Here is a 15,556-nt window from a genome sequence, read left to right as displayed (position 1 = left end):
TGGCTCAAGACAAAGCAGATTCACTGACACCTGTGCTTTAGCCTTCCCCCTTCCCCTTACTCATTGCTCCTTTGTAAAGTGGAGCAATGAGTAAGGGGAAGGGGAAGGGGAAGGCTAAAGCACAGGTGTCAGTGAAGAGGCAGAGTTTAGAAATTCACACGGTTGGAAATAATAGAAGACCACAGCTTCTAGAGAAGATGGGCAGGGATTCAGATCACTTGAATTTATGGAATCGGGAGACTTGTGGCTTTGATTTTCTCAAGAGAGAGGAAGTGAAGCTGTATGCTGAGTGGGAAGTGCAGAGCTGGGCTGGCAGCTGGAGGAGGGTGGACAGGGTTCATGCCTGTGAGGTTCAACACTACACGCTAGAGACTGGCATGGCCAGGTGAGCCAAGCTGTCTCTGACAGGATAGAACTTTAGGATCTATAAACCATTGGCCTTTTCTAGAACAAACCTTCCCACATGCTATATTCACTTTTATTGTCCTATTGTCCCCTGAGAAGAGGTTATCAAATATGTGTTGGGAAACAATGTATGTCCAAGATGAAATGCTTAGCAGTCTAATAAAATAAAGACATGATTGATTTTATAGGGCTCTTCAAATTTAACAGCGTCTCTCATTTAAAAGTGTCCTTCCTACTTTTGGGGGAACAAAATGTCCATTCTTGAATAAAACTAGGAAAATGGGTAATTATTTTAAATGTTTGCCTTCACTTAGCAATAATAAAAGTGGACAAGCATATATTTGTTCCTCTGATGTTTGAGTTCTTCCAGTCTGGAAAATCCCAGTCTGATCATCAGTGTCCTTAAGAATATTCCCTAAACAATACGCCATCTACTGTGAGCATAATTGAAGCAAACAAGGGAGGAGGATAAAATAATTATTTAGCAGCTGGAATACTGTACCCTGAATAATAAAGGAAATTACCGTAAGGTAAACTTTATTCTCACAGGTACCTGCACATCAAGGTTTGGACCAGGGCACAGTTAGAAATCCGTAATGAGAACATCTCATTGTGGAACTCTGCAAGGTAACTCAAATAGCTGCCGTGGCCGAGACCATAGCTTATAATGTCATAGTCTGTGTTGTCAAGGCAACAACACAGCCAGCAACAGAGGCTGACATTTTGAAACATGCATGTGATTTCATTATTTACAAGTTAGAGAGAGGAAGTCAGAGCCACAGGGGTGACTTAGAAACATCTGTTCCAATACTGCTTACTTACTTTTGAAAAAGACAGTGCATTATCATGGGTACTCACTCTCATAAAGAGGCATATGCAGACTCATTCATTCATTCATTCATTCACTGACTCAATGATTCATTGATTGCTTCATTCACTTATTCAACAAGCTTTTATCTACTGAACACCTTCTATGTGCCTAACACTGGAAATTCGAGAGTAGACAACATAGACACAGTCTTTGCTATTTTTGCTATAATACATGACCTAATGAAACTATGATGGAGATCAGTGTACAGGGTCTTAATCTGATGGGGAAAGATAATGCTCAAACAGGATAAAGGTTGTGCTTTTTTCTCCCCCATACTCTATCATGAACATATGATATGCTATCATTTGCTTTCATTCTTCCCACAAATGATAATTCTAATGGGGTATTTATCCTTCAAGATATTTTGTGAAAGGGGGATTCCTAATCAAATAATTTTGAAACACACAACAGAGTATATCTTGTTCCTACAGATTCACAGGAACATTTCTTGGTAGCATGTCTCCATAGAACCCAAATATCAGTATTAATCTTCCAAGGAGTATACTTTGGGAAAAGCTAGTTTAGTGTCTATTGTAAATTAAGATTGTGATGATGACACTGGCAATTGCAAGATTGTGAGCAACATATGGACCGTGGCATCACCAGAAGACTACATTCATAATTTATGAATCCCAAAAGTATTATCCAACCTTTTATTGCATCTTCTTATCAGAATCAAGCAGTAGTATTCCTACAATTTGAAAACACTTCTCACAACATCCCTCGTTTAAATGTCATTTATGTACCTGCCTGATGAGCTTGAATTTAGTAATATGAAAGCAAACCCTACTGGTTGTGCCTAGGAATATTTAAAAAGATGATTGCAACACCTTATTTTAAGGCAATTATTTATTAAAGCACAGGTGCAACCCTATATATGCAGAAGGAGAGCAACTGTACGGATTGGCAAGGGAACAAGGGAGCATGGATGGCTTGGTTGCTGTTGGATCCACCTAAGCAAAGTTAGCTGTTAGCAAGTGATGCCTGTTCTGTGCTGCTCCTGGCTTTAGATTCAATGAGCAGCACCAGGGTGCTTGCAGCGCACTGGGGCTCATCCCTCATTGAGTTATTGCTTTTGAAATAAAACCTCTGCCCCCAACACAGCTAAGGACACCGGAATTCTGTCTGCTTTTGTCATTAATTTTATTCTGCTGGTACTGCCCCGTTGCTAACTGATAATACAATTTAATTTGTGAGAGGAAGAGAAATCATAGCTCTTACTTCCTACAGAGGGAGAGAAGATGAAAAGAGCCTTGCTGAGCCCCTGTTGTGTAGAGACTGCAGAGGTGTTATTAGATGGAGACAGTGCATAATTCTGATGCCCCTTGCAGCATCAGTGAGCAAACTGTATATGTAGGCAGGTGCTTCTGAATAGCAGAATTGCCACGGCTCTGTGCGGAGGACGAGGTCTGCGTGATGGTTTGGCCCGAAGCCTTTCTCTGAGACAGCTTGATGCAGGCACAGATGTCCCAAGTAGTAATGCGACAGAGCAGCCCTCATGCTGAGAAACACTGTATTGTCTGACTCTTTTCAACACCCTCTGCATATGTTCTTGTATTTTTATATCCATTTTGCTCTCACACTCCACTGATCTTTTTAAATTTGTAAATTAAAAAGAGATGACTCTTTCAAATGAACCTACACGGAATTACCTACTAAAAAGAGGGGCCTGCTATCTAAAGAATGTATAAGCAAAGAGACGACCACCTGATTATCTGGGCTTCCATTAAATTGGCAATTGGGGACTTTTAAAATGCACACGAATCTTGTTTTTATGGTGTCAGGAAGTCACTGAAACCTGATAGTTAGGAGAAAGCAAAAAGCAAAGCTCTGTTTTGAAATAAGGCATTTACAAACAGTTATAGTCATTCTAGGACCTTCCCTTTTTGCTACTCTGCGCCAGACCCTTCGATACATGCTAGATGATATGCAAAAAGGAGTGAGACTGCATTAACATATATAGCATCAGATATAACTGGGTTTGAAAACAAGTCTTTCCAAGAAGAGCTTATGCTACTTCTTAACTTCTTTAGACACCAATTTCCTCAACTATGTAATGGGGATAATGGTGGAACTGGTTTCATAAGGATGTTGTAAAGATCAAGCAATATATGTAAGTGCTTTATATAGTGTTTGGCACATTGTAATTGCTCATTAAATAATGTCTATTATGATTTTTCTCTAAAAGTGAATAACCTGTCAAGAACTTTAAAAGGTGAAATGCTGGCCTTATTCTCATGTATGTGTATGTCTACTTGTGTGCTTATACCTACATGTTTTGTTTTTTAACTTAAAGTGAAATCTCCAACATACTCATTTTGAGTTGGAATTTTACCCCTCTGTACCATTAAAAAGGACTTAGAATAAATGTGCATTTGGTTTTCAGTAGTGTTTGGAAGTCACTAAAATGGTGTGGAAAGCAGTGAGAAAGAACTCTAAATTTATAATTCTACTTTTGCCACCAGGTTACTTTGAAGTGAGAATATTCTGAACAGACTTAGAGAGAAACCAGGAAGTACAAGTAACCCAGAAGCTCTGTGCCTGGAGTCATTCATATTTATTTATTCATGCATTCATTCACTAAATAAATACTAACAGCACATCTACCATGATGTCTATGAGCATTATTAGTTGCAAAAAATATAAGAGTAAGAGGTAAATCCCTTGTCCTTAAGGGACTTGTAGTCTTAGGGAACAAAAAAGTCAAGAAATGTCATTAACTTAACATGAAAGGAATAATAATAAACACAAATTAGGTTATTTGATTTGCAGAGCAAGTTAATATCTCTCCCTTATTCAACAGAACTGAATGTCTTTATTCATAAATATAAAAAACAACAGCCTGATATTCTGGGATGATTTTATTTGCGCTTACATTTTTGTTTTACTCTTGCTTGAGATATATTCTCTCCGTTGAGAAAGCCCAACCTGGGATGACATATCTTTGATTTTATAATAGCTTTTCATATTTTTTCTGTCAGAACAACCTGCCATTCCATTTATTAAATGCCATCATCTACATAGGAGAGGATGCATGGAATTTAACAGTAAAATAATCACAATCCATATAAGCAGTTATCATCAAATATTTATTTTCTATATGGTCTGGTATTAGGCAAAAGTGCGTTTCAAATTTTAATGGCTTAATATAAAAAATAGATGTGAGGTCATCAGCCTCAAATGTAGCCATATTGATCAAAATCAATAGTTATCTTTTTTTCTTTCTCTTCCTCTTGTTCTTTTTCTCTTTCTTTCCTTCTTTTTCTCTCTCATTCTTTTTTGATACCTTTTTCTCTTTTTCTCTTTCTTTCCTTCTTTTTCTCTCTCATTCTTTTTTGATACCTTTTTTATTCCTTTCAAACTTGCTTGACTAATCAAATTTATCAAAAGAGTCAAGTATTTCTAGTCTCTGAAACAACTAATAGTCTTATATAAAAGTTAGACCTAAACTTGGATGTTAGCTGTAAAACTTAAAACAAAACAAAACAGAACAACAATAACAAAAAAGTATAAACATTTTCAAACAGAAGTGGTTTCCATAAATTCTACGGAGAAGAAGGCACCCTGAGTAGAAAGGTGGTGAGGCCTACCTCTATTTGCATCATGGGACCCTACAATTAGTAGTAAAATGAGGGGATATAGTCACTGTCTAGCAATTTTTAGTAGCAAAATTCTGTTTTTCAAGTGAACTATCACAAGTCCCACCCTAACATAAATAGTACAAAATATAACTGGTTTAGCCAGAACTGAGGGGAGGAACCAAGGACTGCAATGAGTGGAATTTGAAAACCTTTGTGCTAGGAACTCTGGGCTCCTCCAGTACTAACCGCATGTGACTACAGGTGCTAAATAAGTCACATGAAATTAAACTTTTTCAAATAAATGGATGACTTCCATTTTCAAGGAAGAAATAACTGAGGTTTTCCTTATGCTTGTGACATTTACTTTCTTTTTTTAATCAACAAAACTCAGTGACATAGAATTAATCTCCCTGAAAATTATTCATGACTAGAAAGACATTTAGGCATAAAATATACTGCTGTTTCTAGACTGATAGATGAGGGCTATTGAAAGCAATGTCAATATGTTCTTTATTTAACTACTTGATTACAGTATGACTTCCCTGCATAAATCCTCTATTGACCTAAAATGCAGGTGACTTTACTTTTAGTTACATTTTCTGCCTATTTATGATAATGAATATCTATACATCAGAAAGAATATGTAGCATTCGAAACAGATCAATATTGGGTCTATATTACTTACTTCGGAAAGCTTCACATATTTATTTTTAAATTAGCATCATATACTACTGTACTCACTCTGTAGACACCTTATTCATCTATTCACATTAAAGACAGAGAGGATTCCGTTTAAAATGTATAATAGAATATTTTCCTTTCTATGTCTCTCATATAAAACAATCCAAGCTGCTTCTTTCAGTGGTGGCAATTCTTTATACTGCAGATGTCAGGGATCAGAAGTGAATAACAGGAGATTTCCATTTATTGGAGGAGATCTCCCACAATATCATCAGATGAAAAAATGGCGAGTTGATCTGGGAAGGGATTCATCCCATTGTTACTTTTGTTACAATGGTAGATGGAGTTTTTCCTTTACCAACTACAATTTTCAGAGTTCTGAGTGCCTGTGCCACACTAGCCTGTAGGTGAGATGGTGGAAAGGGTTGGAAATGGGGGCCGTGGGCAGGTTTTTGGAAATGTTCTCCAGAAGGGAACGTACAATGTGTGGTGCCTGCCTTCTTTTGATTAAAGCACGGATAGCTCTGATAATGCTTGTTAGGCATTTCATCTATTGTTGTGGGTCTGGTCTTTCTGGCAAAGTGATTCATTGGGGGTAAAGATCTTCCTTTACTTTCAATATGTCTCAAATTCCCATAGATCAAACTTTTAATGCCACATGATAAAATTTACCCATGGTGCTTAGATATCTTAGTCATCTTAGAGGTGTCACTCCATTTTCAAACACTTTGTTTTCAGTTTTAAACACAGTGAACAAATTATATTTTACTAGAGGCCTGGTGCACGAAATTCATGCATGGGGGGGGTGTCCCTCAGCCCAGCCTGCACCCTCTCCAATCTGGGACCCCTTGAGGGATGTCCAACTGTCCTCCCCTATAGGCCTGGTCCCCCCCAACTGCCCTCCCCTGCTGTCCTGGTCTCCCCCAACTGCCCTCCCCTGCAGACCTGGTCTCCCCATACTGCATCTGGAACATATTTACATGTATTGACTAATTGGTTTGCTCCTAATAGCTAAATACTAAAAGCTATATTTTCCATTTTTGCTCTGGCTGCCAGGAAAGCTGGGTATAAATATCTCCTTCAATTGCTACAATTTTATTCAAACTTGAGGACTTGATGTAAATGTCTTCTCATTTACAATGAAGTTTTACCCTTTTTTATTGTATTAATGTCTTGGGGTTTATTACACCTATCCCATTATCCTAAACTCTTTCAAATCCTATTTTGGATATGCTTTATGGTCAGGTAAATATGTATGGCTTTTTCATTTTATTCTCACCCTTTCTTTTTTCCAACTTTTTTTTCTATTTATGCTTTTGAATTAGCCTGAAATCCTCTTGAAAGCAAAAACTAAGTCAGGGGCCTTTATAAAAGCCAGACAAGAGAACAGTAATGAGGGATGAGAAAGAATGAAACAGAAAAGGAGAGAGAGCCAATTTCTTGGTAATATTGCACACTGATTTCTGTAGCAGACAACTGAATCTCAATCCAGCCAAGATCTTTGGAGGTGTCATAGATGTCAGTGAAAGAAAAGACCGGACTCCTGCTAGCATCCATCAAACTGTGCTTCCTAGAGTGTTAATAGCGCTCACACCCATCCCAGGCTACTGTATCCAAGAATCCCCAAGCCAAAATGATAGATTTATACCTGTGAAAATTCATTGCTGCAGCAGTACTTGAAAACGTGTGACCCTAGTGGATATGAAGAAGAGTACAAAGGATTCCTTACACATTTTTCTACTTGGTGGGATACCTATGGGGGTATTGCCTGACTTCTTCTCACTAAGACCTGACCCCACTATATGTTGCTAACAGTACTGGGACAGCATACACCTCGTCTCTTCCTTAGTGGAGAGAGAACAGTGCCAAACCATTGTATTTACTGAACAGGTCTTTTTTTTTTTTAAAGGAATTAATTTAATGGAAGGCCATAGGGATATAATTAAGGGGTCCAAAAAAGTCTCCCAGAGGTGACGACTTAGAATTACCTCATTGGTTTTACTGAGATTCCTGGGGTGGTGAAAATGATTCTTTTTCTGACCTCTCATCTGTCAGACACACCTGGGGTCTGGGTAAATAGGAATTACAGTTTGTAACTCTGAATTATAGGAGCCGCCAATTAAGTAGAAAGGAGAATGCAAAATCCTGGCTATTGCTTACTCTCGTTTCCTCTGCTGTCTTCACCTCCTTCCCAATTCTCAACCTCCAGCAATTTGCCCCTTTCCTCCTCTGAGAGCTCCTACCAAAGACCAAGAAACTGCATGAAGGAATATTTTACTGTCTTTCTGAGTTCCCACAGAAGGATCCACTGCTAAACAGGTTTTACACCTGTTGTCACCCATTGGATCCTTCATAGAATGTGGAAACATATGTGACAGCTGTTCCTTCTCTAGCAGATGTTCAAAGATGGGAAGCTAAAAGCCATTGCCTCAGCAATAGAGTTTAAAGTCTCCCAGATCTAGAGTCTCCCTCATCTAGCTCCAACACATACTGGCTGTGTGACCTGTGGAAAATTTACTTATTTTGCTTGGGAGACAGAGACATTCAGTTATGAGGGAACTGAGTATATAATCCTAAAGTTTCCCCAAGGTATAAAAGTCTATTATTTTGTGAAATCAAAGACTGGAAAAGATTATTGAATATTGAGATTTTTTTTTGTAATCCTATACTATTTTCTTGGTGAAAATGAAATAAAGGTCATTCCATGGTAGCTGTGACTCTAACATGAACAGCCAACAAATGCCTACTGAGTTATAAGCACAGCACTAGGTACTGTGTATATACCATTGAACCACATGCACACAGCTTCTGCCTACATAAAGGTTACAGTCTAAAAAATTAGAGTCCATGGGATATTACAGTAAAAAGCAACTCCTAAAATTTATTAAGGCATTGAAAAAATGTTATAACCCTATCAAGCCTCATGTCCCAGTTTTAAAAAACGGGGCAGTATATTGCCTGCTGGTATGGCTCAGTGGTTGAGCGTCAACCTATGAAGCAAGAGTTCCTAGTTGATTTCCAATCAGGGCACATGTCCAAGTTGTGGGCTCATGCAGGAGGCATCCAATTGATCATTCTCTCTCATCACTGATGTTTCTATCTCTCTCTCTCCCTTCCTCTTTGAAGTCAATAAAAAAATATATTTTTTTAAAATGGGGCAGTATATACAGCTAACTCATTTTTTGTTTTGCTAGTAGAATCAAACATAGGTTGTATTGTGAATTGGACATTAAATTTTATAGTGAAGGTGAGTAGATTAATAGGTATATTTGAGTATATAAAGGGTTGATGTCTTTTGAAGATTGAGTAGCCTTTATATCTGTCTGAATAGAATTATGCTCAATGTATTAATCACAATGTGTTAATTAAGATAAATAGTATGGATGAGTGTACCACTGAGGATAAATTTCAGATTATTCCTAACATAATAAATCTATTAATGGATCTTATGAACTTTTTAGTTTATTATCTTGAAAAATTGAGTTACTTAATGCTTAATAGATAAAACATTATTATCTATAAATTGCAGGACAAATTGGAGTCAGCTGGTAAATATGCTATGAGGTTATCAAAAGAAATTTGTGTTTTTACAGTTTTTTCATAGAAATCAGACATGGGTAACCCTATTTCCTAATCTTAAATTTATATTGTCCTTTGTATTGGAGCCAATGTTTCTTTTGATTTCTAGGGAAGACATTCACTAAATAATAAGATGTTGATTCTAATTTTATCTGAGTTTATTTCTTAGGTATAATTTCACAAATTTACTAGTATTTTTCTTTCTTCCTGTTGCTTCTTTGAACACTTAGTTTACTATATTGGGCTATTCTGGATGTTGTATACAGGGTGGGGCAAAAGTAGGTTTACAGTTGTGAATATGCAAAACACAGAATTTATTCTTGTATTATTATTTATTAATCATTGTATTATTTTCCATACAAAATCTTTGAACCTACTTCTGCCCACCTTGTATATTGATATGTATTTAGAAGGAAAACCTCCCCTCCAGATGAATCATGAGCAGAATATTTGACACTTCTTTTTAATCCTCACCTGAGGATATGTTTTTACTGACTTTTTAGAGAGAAAGGAAGAGAGAGACAGGGAGAGAAACATCGATCAATTGGCTGCCTCTAGTATGTGTCCGACCTGGGGATGGAACCCAAAACCTAGGTGTTTTCTCTGACTGGGAATCAAACCCATGACCCTTTGACCCTTGGTGCACAGGGCTATGCTCCAACCAACCAAGCCACCTGGCCAGGGCTGGATGCTTGTTAACTTCCTAAGGTCACTCATCAAATTCTAAAGGCCCTTGTTTTACACTGTTCCAGTTACATGCTTTCCAAATCAGGTGCAATATTGAATATGAGAGTAAATTTAAGGGAAAAATGATGATTCTCACCCAAACCCAAAATAACTTCCTTAGGGAAGGAGGAAAAAAAGAGTGTTAATCATTAAATAATCTAGTATATTTCTCTCTTAATCAGACATGTAAATAAAATTCCTCTTGGGCCTATTTAGAACTTGATGATTATAATCACACAAAATTATAACCAAGAATTTCCATCTTTTATTAATGTAGTTAACCCTGTTATAATAGCTAGTGATATTTTCCATGTAAGAACCCTCTTCAGAATTACTGCAGTTCTATCATACTGGTCACCTAATACTGTGATGTCAACTAATAGACAATATTTGTTTCGGAAAATATCACACACATTAGGATTGGGGTTGCATGTGTTAAATTACACTAGGCCAGCCTTTTTAAAAGCTTGTGGAAAACATTTCTGTTATAAGGATAAACTATCTCAAAAGCTGATATTCAGGAATTATAAGGATAAATGTGGTTGGCCCAGTCTTGTCTCTATCAAAATTACTTTGTTTGAAGGCAAGATAAGAGAAGCTGAAATCTTATTTTCTAAAAGTCAGATCTCTTGTATTCATAAGTTAATTGAAGCCCGAGGCAGACTGCTGGAGGAGCAGAAATCATCAGGATAAAGGAAATGTTTAATTATTCAACTCTTGTTTTGTTTTGGTTTTTGTGTGTCTTGATTGTGTTTTCAATGCCAGCAAGAAAGAGATACAGATCACAAAAAGCTGGATCTAATGGTGGTGAAAAGAGAATTAAATCCCAAGATAGGTGCATTGTTTGCACTGATATAAGCAAATTACACCTAAGTTACCCCAAATCACTACACTAGATTATTTTTTTCTGTTAGTTTCAGGAGACTGGGAGATAATGTGAATGTCATGACAGAATATTCTAGGAACCAAGATTTACTCATCTAATTCCAGAAAAGGAATGAGCTAGAGGTTATTAGATTAGCAGATGATGATCCTAAGAGCAAACATAATTGTTTTTCTTCTAGATGTGTTTACTAGTCTAGCAGGGAGGAAATAAATAAATGTTTCAATAAATATTCTGCGTATTCTTCACCTGATTTTTAATATAGCCATTTGGCCCAGGCAGCAATAAATTCTCCCTCTGTTCAATCCATAACAATATATTTAGACAATGAATTTTGTAGAGTTTTAAATAAATACTTAAATCCTAATGCTAATGTATATTTTGATAGCCTGCTCTTAGTAAATATAGCTAAAGAATTACTTTGAACAATATTTTTACTTTGGATTTTAGAATAAGATATACATAAATAATCAAATTCCTTAATTCTCAACTAGAATCTTTCTTAGTATTTCCTCTAAATAACGTTGCTGATGTTTCCTCTAAGATGTACAAGGGTTATATTGACCAGATTGTGCAGGTGAGACAGTCTGAGTTTCTCTCTGCTTCTCTCTCTCCAGGATTGGGAAAGCATCTCAGTTTGCCCTACAATTAAACTCTTCAACAGTCACAGTTTGAGCTTCTCATTTAGCTAATTAGTACTTATTCTTCCAATCGCATTATTGTCACCCATATGGGAGAGGAGCAACAGATTGCATGTCTGTTCCTTTTGATTTTCCTGCTAAACTGTAAAACATGGTGTTTCCTTTCTGGGTTCTTGTCACTGTTCTCTACAACCAAGAGAAATTGTGAGGCAAAGAGTAACTCAGTCTCTATGGAAAAGTCTTGATGTACCTGCCCTGACATGTTTGAGCATAGAGGGCTCACCTATACAAAAAAAAATGTGTATTAATTAAAAATTCTCATGACAATAAAGGCTAGCAGGAAAATTGTTGTCTGGAAATCACTGATGGACAATGCCCTATGTATACATCCCTACATTTGTGTATATAAACGTGAATTACAACAATGGCTAACTTATTTCACCTGTTTTGAAATAGAAAAACTGTTTTAGATGATTTTTTTGTTTATTATTCATAACAGATAAATTCTCATCTCAGCTATATAGGAGCAGTTATTTATCAATCAATTTCCAGGCAAGAAGGCTCACACAGATGGGACTTTTGAAGTAAATTCAATAAAAGGACGGTCTACAAAGGAGTGGACAGAAGATAAGGAAGCCAGCAAAAGGTATAGAAGCACTCACAGACTACTGGAAAGTGAAAGGCATTACTACCTCTAAACCTGAAGGAGCAAGGAGAGGAAATAGTGCTACCTGTGCCAGGTGAGAAGAAAGGAACATAAGCAAGATGGGAGCAGAAATACCTTGGCCTCTACTTCTACTCTTTATCTTCATCCACTGCCTTATACAGGGCAAGGAGGCAGGTACTGGTGTACAAAGTGAGAAGAAATAAACTTGTAAAAATACCACTAATGACCTGGCCGGTGTGGCTCAGCAGTTGAGCATCAACCCAGGAACCAAGAGGTTACCAGTTCGATTCCCAGTCAGGGCACATGCCCGTGTTACAGACTCGATTCTGAGTAGGGGGTGTGCAGGAGACAGCCAATCAATAATTCTCTCCCTCTCCCTTCTTCTCTGAAATCAATAAAAACATATTTAAAAAAAACATTAAAAAAACATAAACAATGCCACTAATGGAGTATAACTCGAGACTATTGCAAAATTCAATTTTACCTTGTTGGCCTGTGTTGTTGTTCTGTTGTGGTCGGAGATGAAGATGATGTAAATTGCAAGCATCTAGGATATAGTGAGCACTGAATCAATTTCTGTTGAAGAAACACATGGGAAATTTGAATCATTAATTAGAATTTTTCAAATTTAAATTATAATGCTTTGGTTCTAATTTGACAATGTAATAATTTTTATATTTCTAAAAGTATTCTTAATAAAATCACTAGAGGCCTGGTGCACAAATTCATGCACAGGTGGGGTCCCTCAGCCTGGCCAGTGATAAGGGGCCAATTGGGGCTGTCTCACCCAATCCTGATCAGGGCCGATTGGGCCTGCCTGCAGGGGGGCGGGGGAGGGCAGGGGGCAGGGGGGGAGTGGGGGGGTGGGCATGGGGGAATCGCAGGAGGTTGGCTGGCCATGGGAGGTTGGCTGTGGGAGTGCACTGACCACCGGGGGAAGCTCCTGCGTTGAGCACCTGTCCCCTGGTGGTTAGTGCACATCATAGTTACCAGCCAGCCGGCCGGTCATAACAGTCACTTAGGCTTTTATATTTATATAGATTCTTTTTCTTCCCACTGCCTGATTCTAATCCTGGAGTTAAGCAATCTATATCTCTAAACTCACTGAGTTATGTGGGCCTCATATTTTCCACTGTCAACCCAGAATGCATAATTCAGATCCACCAGGTGCCCCTTAAAAGAGGCCGGAGGAATCCAGTCCCTGGTCCTTGCATTCCAAAGCAGAGGAACACACTAGTGTTGATAGAGTTGCATGATACCTAAATGAAGCATTAAACACTATATATTTTTTTCTGTTTTATTCCAATAAGGGAATACTTTAAATTGGAAACTGGCCTTGTGTCAAGGTAGAGATAGTCATTCTCTATGCTGGAAATACAGGTAAATATAAAAGTGAGAGAGATTTCAATGCAGTGAGAATGAAAGCAGCCTTTTTGATAGATTATGAGCATCTCCGTAGGCTATTCTGTAAATATCAGCAGCTTAGGATAATACATTGATCAATGACAATAGTAATACCCATTTAGTGAGTGTTTACTGTGTAGCCAGGAGGGATTCGAAGGGCTTGAAATAAGTTCTTTCTCCCCTCCCATTTGAACCTCACAGGTTTTGACCATTTTTAATGATAATGAAATCAATAAAAATAACAGCCACTATCTATTAGGTGCCTGGTATAGCCTCATTTGTATCCTCTCAATTATCCAAACAATTTTGTAAAGTTGGCATTAGTATAACATTTTACAGATCAGATAACCTTGCTCAGGGCTACACAGTGAGAGCAGTAGAGCGCATAGTGAGTAAGTAATAGAGTGTAGTTGGAGCCCAGGTTGTCTGATACCCAATCCTTACACTGACAACCCTCTTCTGACTCTCATTTGATTTAATACAGTTTTGGCTGAAATTAGCAGAGCTCACATCTCCCACTTGGCTCTGCAGGGTGCTCTAGAACAATAAAATGTACAATGAGAAAGTGAATTTTTGAACAAAAAAATTGCCACGGTTGAACAATAGAGAGTGTATTGTCATTCTACTCCATGTTCTCCTTCCACTTATGCATATTTTCAAAATATAGCCAGAATCATTCAACTTGACCCACTGCTACCTTTAAATAAAGTCAGCTCTCTCATGCAGCTCTGAGCAGCAGCATCCATAAAAGCATCGGTGACAAAAACCCTCATTGGTCCAGGTAATTCTTGCTTATTTTGACTCTGTTTTCCATATTAGTACTTAGTCTCTAACCTAGTGGCACATTGGCCTTATTTGGCCTTCCTTTTCTAGCTTAGTAGAATAATTCTCCCTCTTTTTAAAAAAATTATTTTAGAGAGAGAAAGAAACATCGATGTGAACGAAACATGGATCGGCTGCCTCCCGCATTCCCACACCACCTACTGGGTATCGAGCCAGCAACCCTGGCATGTGCCTTGGCTGGGAATCGAACCAGCAACCTTTTAGTGCACTGGACAATGCCCAACCAACTGAGCCACACAGGCCCTGGCGAATGAGTTTCCCTCTCAAACTTTGACTGTCTCATCTTCTCATGTCATCATTGGTAACAGCTTTGAAGGAATGCACTCTCTTCTAAGTCTGGTCCACTCAGATACTTCCTTGCAACCAAGCCAATCCCCAGTGTAATCACAGGGGGCAAAGTTAAGCCTAACTTTTTAAAAAGGAAAAGGAAAAACCTTTACAGAAGGTTAAGTATGTCAATTTCCACCTATTCTCTTCAAACAAAGTTTAATGTGTTTTTGTTCTATAACAAGTATTTTGATCCCTAAATTTCTATCTAGGGTTCTGTTTTTACATATATCAGAGAAGAAGACTTTTTGAAGAATGCTTTATAGTAAATAGTCAATTAATTTCTAACAATGCTTAATAACAATTTTTTAATATAGGCAAAGAGAGGAAGGTCTCAAAAAATATCTAATCTGCATACTCACCTCACGAATTCTAGAATGTTAGAGCAAGTGATGTAAAAAAGAAAACTTGCAATTAAAAGAGACAGCATGTTCAGTGGTTAGACACATGAGCTGTAGGGTCAAATCTCCTAGGCTCAGATTCCACCTGTAGTAGCTACTAGTTGTATGACTTCAGACAAATTTCTCAACCTATCTTTCCTTTTGTTTTATCTGTAAAATGGCAGTTATTATAATTATAGCACCTAGCATATGGGGTCTTAGGAGAGTTGAGTGATAAGACCTTAAAGCATGGGAAACTGTTAGAATAATACCTAGCATAGGAAGTACTTGGTACATGGCAGCTGTCATTCTAACCAGCAACTAGCTATGTGACTACTGCAAGTCACAGACCTCAGGAGCTCACTGTCTTCCTCCTGAATCAGCATTGGCCTTTGATCTAGACGTCCCTGCTGTCTCTGATGAAATATTCTCTCCCTAGAAAGAGGCTCCCTTGACCAAATGGCGATCAGTTAAATTCTGACTGGTGGCATCTCACACATCTTAACATTTCTAAGCTCTAGTGTAAATCTCTTCACTCTTATTAGTCCCCATGCATGATTCGAAATGT

At 37.8% G+C, this 15,556-nt stretch overlaps 1 protein-coding gene across 2 annotated transcripts in view; it reads right to left on the bottom strand.

The window, feature by feature from the left end:
• The window catches only part of EMC2 (ER membrane protein complex subunit 2), a 359,544-nt gene that overhangs the window by 32,333 nt on the left and 311,655 nt on the right, over nt 1-15,556 (bottom strand). For both annotated transcript variants that reach the window (XR_013814944.1, XR_013814945.1), the window contains one exon: nt 12,519-12,610. The gene's annotated coding sequence lies outside the window, so the exon portion shown is untranslated. The remainder of the gene's footprint in view (nt 1-12,518; nt 12,611-15,556) is intronic.

Source organism: Cnephaeus nilssonii (assembly GCF_951640355.1).
Source record: "Cnephaeus nilssonii genome assembly, chromosome: 18".
Taxonomy (NCBI): Eukaryota; Metazoa; Chordata; class Mammalia; order Chiroptera; family Vespertilionidae; genus Cnephaeus; species Cnephaeus nilssonii.
The sequence above is the reverse complement of the archived record's forward strand: the minus strand, read 5'-3'. Positions and strand labels throughout refer to the sequence as shown.